The sequence below is a fragment of the Dermacentor albipictus genome, chromosome 1 (genome assembly GCF_038994185.2).
Source record: "Dermacentor albipictus isolate Rhodes 1998 colony chromosome 1, USDA_Dalb.pri_finalv2, whole genome shotgun sequence".
NCBI lineage: Eukaryota > Metazoa > Arthropoda > Arachnida > Ixodida > Ixodidae > Dermacentor > Dermacentor albipictus.
This window is the reverse complement of record NC_091821.1, coordinates 184,531,656-184,546,659: the sequence shown is the minus strand read 5'-3', so window position 1 is coordinate 184,546,659 and position 15,004 is coordinate 184,531,656. Positions and strand designations below refer to the sequence as shown.

The following is a 15,004-nucleotide window of genomic DNA, read 5'->3' as shown; positions in this document are numbered from 1 at the left end:
CAATTTTGTTCCATGACAGGTAGCATGATTAACTGGGATAAAACAACTGCGTTTTGGTATGGTAATTGGGATATGAAGCCTGATGTATACGTAAATGTAAAATGGGAAACCCGCCCACTGAAGTACCTAGGGGTGCCACTCGAGGTTTATCGTGACAACAACGAGTACTGGAAGGACGAAGCAGAAACAATCAGGCAAAAAACGAATGCCTGGGGTGGGCGGGAGCTCTCTATTTTTGCACGGGCGTTTGTATGCAACCTGTTTTTAATAGCCAAAATATGGTATGTGTTCCAAGTCCTTTGTATGTCGCGGGTGAATGTGCAGAAATTTCACAGGATTTTCGCCGTGTTTGTGTGGAGATCGACTTGGGAACGAACAAGTCGCTCAAATTTATTCTTACCGGTCCGAAACGGTGGATTGGGTTTGTGTCATTTATTTATTAGGCAAGTTGTGTCTCGTTTTATTTTTCTCCGCGACCAAAGAAATGGCTTTTTACAAACTGTAATCAATTTAAGGCTGTGTTCACACGTTCCAGAATTTGTTGTGTCATCGAATAACAATATGTACCATTATGTGACTGGATTCTTGCGTGAAGTAGTGCAGTCTTTTCAATTTCTGAAAGTGCGCTTTTCACTAGAGTATTTGTCCTCTGTAAAACGGAAAACACTTTACAAAGACCTTGTCGACTGTTTGTTGCCAACACCGCGGTACAGAACTTTATTCAATGTCGGACCCGGACAAGACGTGCTAAGAAGGGTTAAAAAGATGAACGTAAAACCGGGAACAAAAACTTTCTTCTTTAAACTTCATTCTGGGACGCTCCCAGTAAAGCAATGGTTAGCTGATAAGGGACTCTACGTTCCATGGACGACAAACTGTCTACTTTGTAAGACGCCCGAAACGGTAGAACACGTATTTCTTTACTGCTGGGACGCCGTATTCCATTGGGACATTCTGCAGCGCACATTGAAAAAGGACCTACCTATCACGAGTTATGGCATTCGTTTTCTGAGTGTGGACAATGAAAACGGCGTCCCGTACGACATGTTCATGCTGATAGCACTTCACAGCATCTGGCAGACTAGAATGGCGGTTCGCAATGCCGACCTTCACGCACGTCCTGTCAGGGAAAGTTTCATTGTAAACGTGGATTATATACGCGAACTGTATAAAGCGCAACCAGAGCCTCCTGACTGGCTACCTCTCTTGGACGAATTGTGCAACTTGAAGAAATTTTAATGTGAGCACATCGGACCAAGACTTGGTCCAAGTGTTTCCTTTTATCATTCATGTTTTTCTGTTTCCACCACCTGTAAAACAAAACAGGCAATAAAGAAAAAAGAAAAAAGGGGGTATAGCTCAGTGGTAGAGCATTCGACTGCAGATCGAGAGGTCCCCGGTTCAAACCCGGGTGCCCCCTTTCTAGCTTTTATCTTGTTTTCTGCTCTTATTTTTATAGCAATTATGGGTGTGCACTTCTCGCTGAACACTCGTACTTGGGTGTATAGCTCAGTGGTAGAGCATTCGACTGCAGATCGAGAGGTCCCCGGTTCAAACCCGTGTGCCCCCTTGCCGGCTTTTATCTTGTTTCCTGCTCTTATTTTTATAGCAATTATGGGTGTGCACTTCTCGCTGAACACTCGTACTCGGGGGTATAGCTCAGTGGTAGAGCATTCTACTTCCGGCTACCGTAGCTTACGGTCGCAGAATGTCTTGCTCCGTTGGGGCGGTTGAAGCGGCCCAGCAGGGCCGTGGAATCAGGTTTTCGGAGTCGACTACATAAGAATACCAGCTTGTTTTGCCTCATCTGCCATCAGGTATGACGGTTTCTAAGACCGTGTTTTTGCACGGAGACTTAAAAGCAAGACCGTACCGCGTAGAACATTTTCTCGATGCGCTTGCCAGAGTACAACTTATCCCGGAAGTGCTGGCCCTTGGGGCCTATAAAATGAATCATGTGTGGGCGATAACCTTCAAGGATGAAGACGCAAAGAAAAAAATGCTTTCGCTCGAGGCGTTCAGCGTCAAGGAGCACCGGTACGTCGTTATTGACCCGTGCAAACAGGATGTGCGGATGAAGCTTCACTGGCTCCTGCATACCACGCCCGACGACGAAGTTCGAACGGCTTTGGCACCTTTTGGCAAAGTTATTGAAATTTCCAAAGAGAAGTGGCGTGTCTCAGGCTGTTACGAGAAGGGCTCGCACACACGTTTGGTGTCCTTGCGCCTGAAGTCCGGCTTGACGGTCGAAGACCTGCCGCACCAGTTGCGCATATGCGAAGACAACGCAATTGTATTCGTATCTGGTAGAGCGCCGCTCTGCCGCCGGTGCCATGGCAGCGGTCACATACGGCGCGAGTGCCGGTTACCGCGCTGCGGTGCCCGGCACTGGCGCTGTATCTACGGGGGCAATCATGTAGAGACTTTGGCCGATTTGAGTGTCAACAAGTTAGAAGCCGGGTTAATTACCAGTGTGGACGAATCCGCCTGCTGTGCACACTGACCAGTGATGTAAGTCTCCCTCTCCTGTCTTTGCGTAGCGTATTAGGTATTGTGAAAAAAAAATAAGACAATGGACCCAAATCTTTCTGCACTTCGTATTGCAACGTTGAATGTACGGGGATTGACAGCAAGACGACGGCAAGTGCAAGTTAGTCGCCTAATGCTCGATAATGACATAGATATTTTGGCTATTCAGGAGACAAAAATAGAGAGTCAGGAAGCAACAGACCGGATGGTCGAGACCTTTAAAGCAAGATATAACGTTTGTGTGTGTCATGCTGCTGGCTAGTCCGGAGGATGTGCCCTTTTTTGCGCTGTAGTATCGGAATATTAGAGGAAGCAGTCCTCACCAGTGGAAATGGTCGGTTAGTCCTGTGTGATTTTTTTTTAATGAAGCTGAGTGGCGCCTTTTGTGCATCTACGCCCCGAATAGAGAGTGGGAGCTCAAAGTTTTCTTCGAGTATGTTGAACTGGTTTTGTGTTGTGAAAGGAAAGTTGTGCTTCTTGGTGACTTTAATTGTGTATGCTTGCCTGAGGACACAGTGAAAAATGTACCTATTCGAGATGTGAGCGCTGATCTATTGAACACAATTACACAAGAAAAATATATGCTTGATGTGGGGGATGTACTCCGTGGTAATTGTGTGCAGTATACGCATTTCCAAGGTGCGAGTCATGCCAGGTTAGATCGCGCGTACATTTCAGCAAGCCTTATGCCATTATGCTTTAAATACATGGTAAAGCATGCAAGCTTCAGCGACCATAGCCTGGTCATGTTTGAAATAGGCATAAAACGAAAAATTTCCCAGTTTAATTGGAATCTTTGGAAGCTTAACGAAAAGTTGCTGCATGATGAAACTTTTATGCGGGCAGTGACAGAAAAAATTGAAGCTGTTAACTCTGATAAGTCTGACAGTGTTGGTGCGTTGTTGGAACAATTTAAAATCGATGTTAAAATTACTGCAATTGATAGAGCATGCGCACTGCGGCACAAATATAAACAAGAAGAAAAAGAACTGCGAAATACTCTGGACTATCTTTTAAATGCTGAAACCACAATACCTGGGCTGTTCTCAAAAGAGATTAGATAAGTTAAAACAAAGATGGAAGCCATGGAAGCTGAAAAATATAGAGGGGCCATGATAAGAGCGCGGGCTGAACGGCTCTGGCTGAGGGAAACCCCAACCAAGCGTGCACTGGGAGACGAAAGATGTTACGGCGCAAAGAACGAAATCAAAAGAATTGGCTGTCGTGATGAAGTCACTACTGATCAAAATGTTATCCAGAAAGCATTTGTTGAAAAATGCACGAGTTTGCTGGGGTGTAAGACACCTGTACATGAAGGCTTCTTTACAGAATTTATGCCACTAATGCCGAGGTTGGACGATGATGCGAAAAAGACACTGGAAGCTCCCATTAGTGTTAATGAAATCGAAACAGCAATAAAGGAGTTAAGTCTAGGAAAGTCGCCTGGGCCTGATGGCCTTGGCGCGTCATTCTACAAAGCTTTTAAACAGGAATTGGCTGAAATGCTCTGCCATGTTATTAATGAAGCGTATGACAGACATGGAATGCCTCCATCCTTTAAAACAAGCCATATTGTACTAATACCTAAAACAGATGACCCCTCGAAATTACTTTCACTGGAAGCATATCGGCCGATAAGTCTTGCAAATGTTGATTACAGGATATTCATGAAAGTTTTAGCTAAAAGACTGCAAAGTGTAATAACATTGGTAGTTGGTAAACACCAAACATGTGGCATAAAGGGGAGGACAATTTTTACGAATGTTCATACAGCTCGAAGTGTACTGGAGTGCTGTGATATGGTATGCTGGTACGTGGCGATGGTACAGCTGGACCTTGAGAAAGCCTTTGATAGGGTAGCACACGAGGCGATCTTTAGATTACCGGAATATACTAACGTTGGCAAAGTGGTCCTAGATGGGGTAAAAATGGCTTTAAGTGATTGTACTACCAATCTAATAATATCAGTTGTAACTGGTGTGAAACAGGGAGATACGATTTCAGCATTATTATTTGCAATGTTCTTGGAACCTTTTTGTCTTAAAGTGCAAAACAACCTGAATATACGCGGTTTCCGTTTCTTCACACATGAAATTAAAATCTTGTCTTACACAGATGACATTCAAGTTTTTGTGGAGACAAAACAAGCATTAAAGAAGCCGTAAGAGACGCGAAATAATTTTGTAGCTTTACTGGCAGTGCCATAAGCTGGCAGAAGTGTTTAGGTTTCTGGCGCGGAGAATGGGAAGATAAGCCAAAGTACTATGAAAGCATAAAGTTCACAGCTGTGCCATCCAGCTACCTTGGTGTTCCGCTTCAATATTATAAAGATGCAACGAGCCAGTGGGCAGAGCCAATTGAAGAAATGAAAGCACAGACATTAAAGTGGGCTGGACGAAGTATGTCTATTTTCACCCGTGCAACGGTGTGTAACTTGGTTTTGGTAGCGAAAGTGTTTTATATGTTACAAGTGTAGTGTATGTCAAGGATTTGTGTGCAGAAATTGAACATAATATTTGCTGTTTTTTTGTGGGCATCTGGTTGGGAAAGGATGAGTCGTGTAAACTTGTTTCATGCGGTGGTGAATGGAGGTGTAGGTTTATCTCATTTGTTCTTGAAACAGGTCGTGTCGAGATTTATGTTTTTCTGCGACCAAAGTGACGCGTTCTTGCGCGCTGTTATTCAAGTGCGATTGTGTGATGCATTGCCTGATTTTATTGTTACCTCACCCACGCTTCGTAATGTAGCTGTGAAAGGATTTATGCGTGAAGTTTTTTACAAATTCTGCTGCCTCAGTTTCTGAGACATAGCAGGAGTGAGTACAGAATAATAAAAAAAATACAATTTCAAGTACTTTTAACAAAATTCACCAGAATACTAGAAAACATTACCAGAATACATAGTTACGCAATGCTTTTTCAAAATCCTCAGTACCGAGTCTGCGCAGAGACCCATCAAGTTTATTCCATAAATCCACCGTGCGCGGAAAGAAGGAAAACTTAAAAGAATCAATATTCGACCTGAAGGGCACAATGTTCAGGGGATCAGATCGTCGAGTACAGCGTGCAGAAGCTGCAACAAAAGAAATCGGCGCCAGAACACTCAAGCCGGTGTGAACTATCTTATGAAGAAGGATAACGCGATCAGAATTACGCCGATGTTCGAGAGACTGCAACGTTAAAACGTGTGCATGCGAAGTAGCCGAGAATTGCCGGTCATAGCGACAGAAAATGAACCTGATTGCTTTTTTTTGGACAGATTCTAACATAGCTATGTCGTGCTTGAGGTGAGGTGACCAAACAACTGATGCATATTCTAGTATGGGCCTGACCAAAGTTTTGTACGCAGTCAATTTGCATTCTCTTGTTGAGTTGCTTAACGTGCGCTGGACATACCAAAGTTTACGACGAGCCTTGTTGCAGATTATTTCAACATGCTTGCGCCATTTTAAATTTGACGCTAGAGTTACACCGTGGTACTTAAACTCCGTAACATGTATTAGACCGACCCCGTTATTAGTATAAGTAAAAGAAAGGGGCTGTTTCTTGTTTGAAAAGGTCATTGCTACAGTCTTCTTTAAGTTAATAGACATTTGCCAGGTTTCACTCCAGTTACAAAACAAGGAAAAAACGTTATTTAGCGCAACCTGATCATGAGCATCAGAGATGGTGTTGTAGATTACGCAGTCGTCTGCATACATTCTAAGTTTAACTTGAGTATCGCCAATGATTTCTGCTACGTCATTTATGAAAATAATGAACAAAAGCGGCCCCAGCACCGAGCCTTGCGGCACCCCAGATGTAATTTGTACCTCTGACGACTTCGCGTGGTTATACGTAACAAACTGAGAGCGCGACCGTAAGTAATCAGCTATCCAATCAACCAGCTTGCTGTCACCAAAATATGTGCGAAGTTTAACTAAAAGCTTAGCATGGCATACCAAATCGAAGGCCTTAGAATAGTCAATAAATATGGCATCAAGCTGCCCTCGGCTGTTAAGGGAAGAAGCAATGTCGTGCGTCCGTTTTCTCAGAGCGCATTTTTCAGTAGATTATCTTTCAGATGTTTCCAGAAAGAAGCTTTACAAGGTCTTTATTTATGTCATGTGTCCTACACCGATTTATCGTTCAGCATATCATTTAGGACAAGAGCGGAATGTGCTGAAACGTGTAAAAGGTTTCCCTGTGAATGCTTCTACCAAAACTTTCTTCTTTATGTTACACTGCGGCACACTCCCTGTCAAACCTTGGCTCCACGAAAAATGTATCTTTGTGCCTGCGAGCGTCAACTGCTTCATTTGTAAAAAGCCAGAGACAATAGATCAAATTTTCTTGAATTGCTGGGATTCCATATTCTTATGGGACATCCTACAGAAAACTCTCAAAAAAGATTTCCCATTAACGCCTTTCGGGATAAGCTTTTTGCCTGTTGAGCCAACAAAGAAGGTGCCGTATGACCTAATGATGTTGGGCATGCACAGCCTTTGGAGGACGCGAATGGCGGTCAGAAATGCAAACCAAGTTGCACGACCAGCAAAAGAGTATTTTGTTGAAAATATTGTATATGTACGCGACGCATATAGGTCTTTATGCGAGCCCCCAGAATGGCTATGGATCTTTGACCACCTCACGACAACAAAATACCTTTGACCAAGCTGTATATTGTTTAATACAGCCGGTGTTCTTATAGCCTTTTTTCATTGTGAATGTGGTCTTCCCTTGCATTCAAAAATAGTGAATTGAGCCATTCTATGTTTTTTCGTATTGTATCGCCAACAGGCAATAAATAAATAAAAAAAGCCTCAGTGGTAGAGCATTCGACTGCAGATCGAGAGGTCCCCGGTTCAAACCCGGCTGCCCCCTTTCCAGCTTTTATCTTGTTTCCTTCTCTTATTTTTATAGCAATTATGGGTGTGCACTTCTCGCTGAACGCTCGTATTCGGGGGTATAGCTCAGTGGTAGAGCATTCGACTGCAGAGTGAGAGGTCCCCGGTTCAAACCCGGGTGCCCCCTTCCCGGCTTTTATCTTGTTTCCTGCTCTTATTTTTATAGCAATTATGGGTGTGCACTTCTCGCTGAACACTCGTATTCGGGGGTATAGCTCAGTGGTAGAGCATTCGACTGCAGATCGAGAGGTCCCCGTTTCAAACCCGGGTGCCCCCTTCCCGGCTTTTATCTTGTTTCCTGCTCTTATTTTTATAGCAATTATGGGTGTGTACTTCTAGGTGAACGCTCGTATTCCGGGGTATAGCTCAGTGGTAGAGTATTCGACTGCAGATTCAGAAGTCCCCGGTTCAAACCCGGGTGGCCCCTTTCCAGCTTTTATCTTGTTTCTCGCTCTTATTTTTCTAGCAATGATGGGTGTGCACTTCTCGCTGAACGCTCGTATTCGGGGGTATAGCTCAGTTTCGGCGGGGTGTGTCTTGTTCGTGAGGAAGCTTCCAGGCCTGGTTATAGACGGTTACTTCTCGTGCGATTTCAGCTATTGCGATGTCCAATGGCACGTGCTGTGCATTTATGCGCCTAATACGGTGCAAGAAAGGGTAAATTTCTTTTTGAACTTGAAGCACCACTTCTCTGTGCACAAAATGATAGCCTGTGTTGGGGACTTCAATTGTGTATTGAACATCGAAGATAGGTCTACGCGACGCGTAATTGACGACAAAAGCAGCGATATCATGGCGCAGATTATACACGAATTTGAATTAGAGGATATCGCTCAGTGTTTCGGGGCTGACCGATAAGTGAGGTACACCCACCTCCAGGGAATAAGTCATGCACGGTTAGACCGTATCTATCTATCATATCATTCAGTAGAAAAATACCAGTGCTATGCAGTTACTGCCGTATCCTTTTCTGACCACTGCCTGGTAAAATGCAGGGTGGGCCGCAAAAAAGAACGAAAAGAATTCGTCTGGGAACTGTGGAAAATGAATGCTGAGCTTCTACGGGATGATACTTTTAACGAAACGGTAGTGAATGCTCTGAATTCGTTTGGAAAAGGCAGTTCTATGAAGTTGGGCGAGGAATGGGAGCTGTTGAAACAAACTATTAAAATGAAGGCAATTGAAAGAAGTAGCGTACTATGATATGAAGAGAAGGCAAGAGAAAGGGATTTAAAAACATTACTGGAAAAATTTGTGACGCTCGAATGCATGCAACCCAGCGCTTATCAAGAAGATATGCGTGCTATTAAGAAAAAGCTCGAGGTTTTCGATGAAGAGCGTTATCGAGGCGCGCACGTGCGTGCGAGAGCAGAAAGACTAGCATGCGAGGAAATGCCTTCGGAAAGAGCACTGGGATTAGAAAAAAGCACTCCAGAGGCAAACAGATTGAGGCCATCGAATATAACGGGGTGGTATAGTAACTGATATGAAGAATATAGGGCGAGCCTTCTTTGAACATTTCCAAGAGCTTTTCGCATTCAGGCCCGTCAACATGCAAAGTTTCAAGCACTTATTTTTGCAGCGAATGCCACAGCTGTCGAGTGACGTTACAGAAACGTTGGAAGGACGAATAACTGAACAGGAAGTGATAAAGGCCATCGAAGACCTGAACCCTGGCAAGTCACCAGGTCCAGACAGTCTTTGTGCCATTTTGGCACAAATAAGAAATCGTTCAAAAGCCACCTAGCTCCTATCTTGACCGCAGTTTTCAATGAAGCATATGAAATGAAAATATTTCCACGAAAAGGACAGCTAGGAAGACGAAAGGCAACGAACCTGCGAGAGAGCAAGACACAATAAAGATCAAGACGAGCGGTGGTCACATGATCCCGGCCGTCGAGAAGATCCGAGTGCTGGGGATGCTGATTGAGCGCAAACGAGTCAACGGCGAGACGGTCAACCGTCTGGCGGCGAAAGTCACCACGGCCATCCTCCTCATTAAGAGGGTGTCGCAGAGAACAGCAGGCATGAAGGAAGAAAGCCTCACCCGGCTAGTGGAATGCTTCGCTATAAGCCACATTACATACGTTGCTGCTTTCCACAACTGGAGGCAGTGCGAACGAAATAAGATCAATGCACTCATACGCAAAGCGTACAAGGCTGCACTCGGACTTCTCGACTGCACAAGCACCGACAAGTTCCTGGCCTTGGGAGTGCATAACACCCTGGAGGAAATCGCCGAGGCGCAGAGGACCGCTCAGCTCGCGCGGCTATCAGAAACAAGAACGGGCAGACAAGTGCTGCGTGACCTAGGCCTGGGACCAAAGGACATGGGACCCGAAAATACAGAGGTGCCTGTACCGGACGCAATTAGTAGGCGGCTACGGGTATGTCCGGTGCCAAGAAATATGAACCCTGAGTTCCACAAAGAGCGGCGGGTGGCGAGGGCCAAGGCGCTCATCTATCTCCATGCCAAAGACGGGGGTGCCGTGTTTCTGGACGCGGCAGAGTATCCACATGACAGAAAGGCATTCGCCGCTGCAGTCGTCGGGGCATCGACCGGTGCAACGAGAACAGCGGCGAGTGTGCGGACTCGAGGGGCGCATCAAGCCGAGGAGGTGGCCATTGCTTTGGCCATCGCCGACCCCGAGTGCACGACTGTGCTCTGTGATTCTAGGACGGCAGTGAAAAATTACGCCAGAGCAAGGGTGTGTGGTGAAGCCGCGCGTGTGTTGCGTGTGGTCGATCTCGCGAGTGAAAGTCGGTGTGTGGTGATAAAGTGGTTTTCGGCCCACATGGGCAGTGATGTGTCGGATCGCGGCAACGCTAACCACAACGAGACGGCGAACGCGGCGGCGCGAGGACTAACCAACCGTGCCGCTGCTACTACAGCCGACCCGTCGTGGTGGTGGGAAACCAAGGACAAAATGACTTCCTACAGTGAAATTGTGAAATGGTACCGACTAGAGCGAAGGACTATGCCGCCACCTCATCCGGGCTTCACCCGCAAGGAGGCGGTTTTATACCGACAACTTCAAACGGGGTCGTTATTCACCCCGGTGCTGATGAGGCACGTGTGTCCAAGTGTTTATGAAAGTGATCTGTGTTGTGTGTGCCGAAAGGAAAGAGCCACCGCAGCTCACATCCTTTGGGACTGTGCTAAGAATCCGCATGAAGCTGCAACAATAACAATGATCCCGCCGCAGCTCGAGGCCGCAACGAGATGCTATGACCAAGATGTCCAAACCCAGGCCGTCCAGCAGATCTCGGCGGCCCTCGAAAGGCAACGACCGAGCGAAACCGGAGGGAGGCTGCCACCGCAAAAGAGGAGCAGGCGCGGTCGACCAAAGGGAATAGTGCGGCCGCGGCCGAAGTAGAGGCGCCACACGCCGCGAAGACGTCATGGCCGCGTCAAGGTAACGCCTCCCTAACAGGGGAAGGCTAACCGTTCTGCAGGCGTTCACAACAAAGTTTCGTCACTCACTCACCATCTTTCGGCCAGTCCCGTACAGTACGAATACCTAAAACAGAAGAGACCGAGAAGCTCAAGCAACTTTCCTCCTATAGACCCATAGCGCTTACTAACTGCGACTACAAAATACTGATGAAGGTGCTGGCACGGCGTATGCAGTCAGTCATTAAGGAAGTAGTCGGCCCACACCAGACGTGTGGCATTCGCGGAAGAACCATTTTCACTAACATTCATAAGTTGAAGTGTGTGCTGGAGTGTTGTGATGCCATGTGTGATGCAGTTGCGATCCTCCAGCTTGACTTGGAGAAAGCGTTAGATTGCGTTTCTCGCGAGATATTGCTCATCATCCTTGAACATGTTAATTTTGGACACATAATCACTGAGGAGGTGACCATGGCGTACCGGAGTTGCTATACGAGACTTATAATTAATCAAATGCTGGGGGCCCCCATTAACGTGAAGCGCTCCGTTCGCCAGGGTTGTCCACTCAGCCCACTCCTGTTTTGTGTTTACATAGAAACGCTATGTCAGGCCATCATTGAAAATGAATACATTAAGGGATGCAGCAGAGGTGAGCTTTCCTGCTTTTATCTTTTTTCCCGCTCTTATTTTTATAGCAATAATGGGTGTGCACTTCTCCCTGACCGCTCGTATTCGGGGGTATAGCTCAGTGGTAGAGCATTCGACTGCAGATCGAGAGGTCCCCGGTTCAAACCCGGGTGCCCCCTTTCCAGCTTTTATCTTGTTTCCCGCTCTTATTTTTATAGAAATTATGGGTGTGCACTTCTCGCTGAACACTCGTATTCGGGGGTATAGCTCAGTCATTCTGCTTCTGGCAGCCGAGCTGATCGGATCGTTGAATCATGGCCTCAAGTGGAGCGGCGACAGCGGTCACTTTGGGCCGCGGAAACAGGTACAGCAACGGTGAAGAAAGGGACTACCAGTTTATTTTGCCTCAACTGCCAAAAGGACGAATTGTTAACAACACCGTATTTTTACACGGCGATGTAAGAGCGAGACCGTACAAGGTCGAGGATTTTCGGGATGCGCTTACGCCCACAAGCCTGCTGCCGGAAGTTGTGTGCCTCGGGACCTACCAGGTCATTCACGTATGGGCCGTGACCCTCAGTGATGCAGCTGCAAGAAAACGCCTGCTGGCCCTGAAAGAGCTTCAGCTGAAAGGGCGTCGATGTGTCATCGTCGACCCGCAGGACCAGCAGGTGAAACTCCGGCTTCATTGGCTGCTGTACGGCGTTTCAGACGAGGACATCCGGACGGCATTCGCAACCTTCGGCAAAGTAGAAGAGGTGAGCAGGGAGCGTTGGCGCACCCAAGGTATGGGAGACAAGACATCGACCACCCGGACCGTGCTACTGAAGCTGAGAAGTGGGATTAAAGTGGAAGACCTGCCTCATCAGGTCCGTGTCGGCAGAGTTGGCATTGGTGGTCGTACCCGGGTGGCCTATGCAGTGCCTGCGCTGCCAAGGAACAGGACACGTACGCCGTGATTGCAAAGTCCCGCGCTGTTTCAGGTGCAGACGTTTCGGCCACGTCGACGCTGAAATCTTACGCGGCCGTGACAGGACTAGCAGCGAGTGATGTGGCTGCAGAGCACGTCATGGATGCAGTTGAAACCGAAGAAGCTGCTAAGGGAGCCGGAGTGCAGGTGCCTGCAGTGACGGCAAATGCCATGCCCGTACCGGAGGTCGCTCAAGCCAAGGTGGTCGCAGCTGCTGAGCAGATGACTGCCTGCACGGGTCGAGAGGGACGAGGACCCTGCGAAGGGAGGCGCTTCTGAAGGCGAACGTGATAAAGACGAGTCAGCGATGCAACAGGGCGAGGTCCCGAACGACGGGGACCGGGCGCCAAGTCTCGGTCCCACCACCAAGCGCTCCCGTGTCGAGGGCGGTGACAAGGACAGCGCGGCATCCAGCACAAGTGACGGGCCGCCAGCGAAGACACCTCCTGGGAGGCGGTCGGTCTTCAAGCCGAAGCCAAATGTACCGCCCGAGAGAAAGCCTGGTGACAAAGCACAGCATAAGAATAACGCCGGGAAGACTGATGGTCCCGGAGGCGGCTAGCCGAGGGCTGGTCGTGAAAGGTAAGCACCATGCTCCGGGCCTACCTTATACTTTAGTTCAGCATGGCTCCTAATCCGTCGCTCACTATTGCCACACTAAACGTGAGAGGGCTGGCGGCCAAGCTTAGGCAAAGCCAAGTCCTACGTTTGGCCACTGACTAAGACGTAGACGTTCTAGCTGTCCAGAAGACAAAGGTTGATGGAGAGGAGGAGACCGGGAGCATGGTGCGGCGTTTCATGACTAGATATTACGCGGTCGTGAGCCACGCGGTAGGGACGTCCGCCGGTTGTGTTCTGTTTGTTAAGAATTTGCCTGGCCTTGTTGTTAACAATGTATTTTCATGTCAATCCGGAAGGATCGTATTTTGTGATTTTGTTTTTCGTGAACTGGAATTCAGAGTCATGTGCATATATGCACAGAATGCTGTGGAAGAACGCGCCTCATTTTTTGTGAACCTTTTTCATTATGTTAGCACTGATAAGTACATGGTTTTGTTGGGGGATTTCAATTGTGTTTGGAGGGCTCGGGATAGAGTCAATAATTCTGGTATCCGCGATAAAAGCAGTAGTGTGTTGACTAAGCTAATTAGAGATAATGAACTGGACGATGTCTGTGAGTGCCTGGAGGGGGAGCGGGAAGTCCTGTACACACGATTTCAAGGAAGTAGTCATGCGCGGTTAGACCGCATATACGTATCGCAAGACATAATTCCAAAGTGCCATAGTTATTCGGTGGCACCAGTATCGTTTTCACATCACTACATGGTGAAATGTCATATAGGCGCTGAGAGGAAGAAACAAGATTTTAATTGGGAACTATGGAAAATGAATGGCTTACTACTAAAGGACGAGCTAATTGTAGAGGCAGTACGCGAGGCCGTCAGGAAAGTAAGTGAAGAAAACAGTGAAACAATAGCAGAGAAATGGGAATACTTCAAACAAAACGTAAAAATGAAAGCTTTAGAAAGATCGAGCTGCTTACGATTTGAGAAGGAAATGAAAGAAAGGGGCTTACGAAAGACACTTAAGCAGCTGATAGCGCTTGAGTGCAAAGAGCCTGGGGCGTATAAGCAAGATGTAGGAGCCATTAAAGAAAAAAATGGAGCAGCTTGACAAGGAACGGTATCAGGGTGCGATTGTGCGAGCAAGAGCAAATGCATTAGTAGCTGGTGAGACGCCCACTAAACGGGCGCGTGGACTCGAAAAAGCGCAAGGACGACGGAATCATGTCGACAGAATTTTATGGAACGGCACAGTTGCCGACGATAGTAAGAGCATAGGCCGAGCGTTTATAGAGTATTACCAGTCACTCTTTGCGTTTCAAGAAGTGAATATAGACGAGTTCAGAAGGGCCTTTCTATCTCGGATGCCGCGAGTGAGTCACGATACAAAACAACGATTGGAATGGAAAATAACAGAACGTGAAGTTCAAAAAGCGATTGATGATTTGAACCAAGGCAAATCACCTGGACCTGACGGTCTGGGTGCGTGTTTATATAAAGCTTTTAAGAAAGAACTGTCGCCATTGCTAACGGAGCTGTTTAATGATGCGTATAATAACAAAACTTTGCCGCCTTCTTTTGGAAAAGCTCATACCATACTCATCCCTAAGAGTGACCAATTGGAGAAACTTAGACTAGTAACATCTCACAGGCCAATATCTTTAACCAATGTTGATTATAAGATTTTTATGAAAGTTTTGGCTGTCAGACTTCAAAGCGTCATAAATGACATAGTCGCAGATCACCAAACGTGTGGTATCAAAGGAAGGTCCATTTTTTCGAATATTCACACGATGCGGTGCCTGCTGGAGTGCTGTGACGTCACCTCGGGCGGAGTTGCGGTGCTCGAGCTGGAGCGCGAAAAAGCGTTTGATTGTGTCTCTCAAGATATTTTGTTTGCCATTTTGGATTACGTTAATGTTGGTTCCATCATCACTGAGGGAGTGGCGTTGGCGTACCAGAACTGCACAACACGCTTAATTGTGAATAAATCATTGGGGGGCCCCATTAACGTCATGCGTTTTGTGCGTCAGGGC

General features: G+C 47.0%; 1 protein-coding gene and 5 non-coding genes across 6 annotated transcripts in view; all 6 read left to right on the top strand.

Moving 5' to 3' along the window:
- Nucleotides 1–15,004, top strand: part of LOC135921941 (arylsulfatase B-like) — a 151,379-nt gene that overhangs the window by 43,708 nt on the left and 92,667 nt on the right. The gene's annotated exons all lie outside the window — the stretch shown is intronic.
- TRNAC-GCA (transfer RNA cysteine (anticodon GCA)) lies at nucleotides 1,349–1,420 on the top strand. The gene has a single exon. It is a non-coding gene; the product is annotated as a tRNA-Cys (tRNA).
- On the top strand, nucleotides 1,499–1,570 carry TRNAC-GCA (transfer RNA cysteine (anticodon GCA)). The gene has a single exon. It is a non-coding gene; the product is annotated as a tRNA-Cys (tRNA).
- TRNAC-GCA (transfer RNA cysteine (anticodon GCA)) lies at nucleotides 7,470–7,541 on the top strand. The gene has a single exon. It is a non-coding gene; the product is annotated as a tRNA-Cys (tRNA).
- On the top strand, nucleotides 7,620–7,691 carry TRNAC-GCA (transfer RNA cysteine (anticodon GCA)). Its single transcript has one exon. It is a non-coding gene; the product is annotated as a tRNA-Cys (tRNA).
- On the top strand, nucleotides 11,543–11,614 carry TRNAC-GCA (transfer RNA cysteine (anticodon GCA)). The gene has a single exon. It is a non-coding gene; the product is annotated as a tRNA-Cys (tRNA).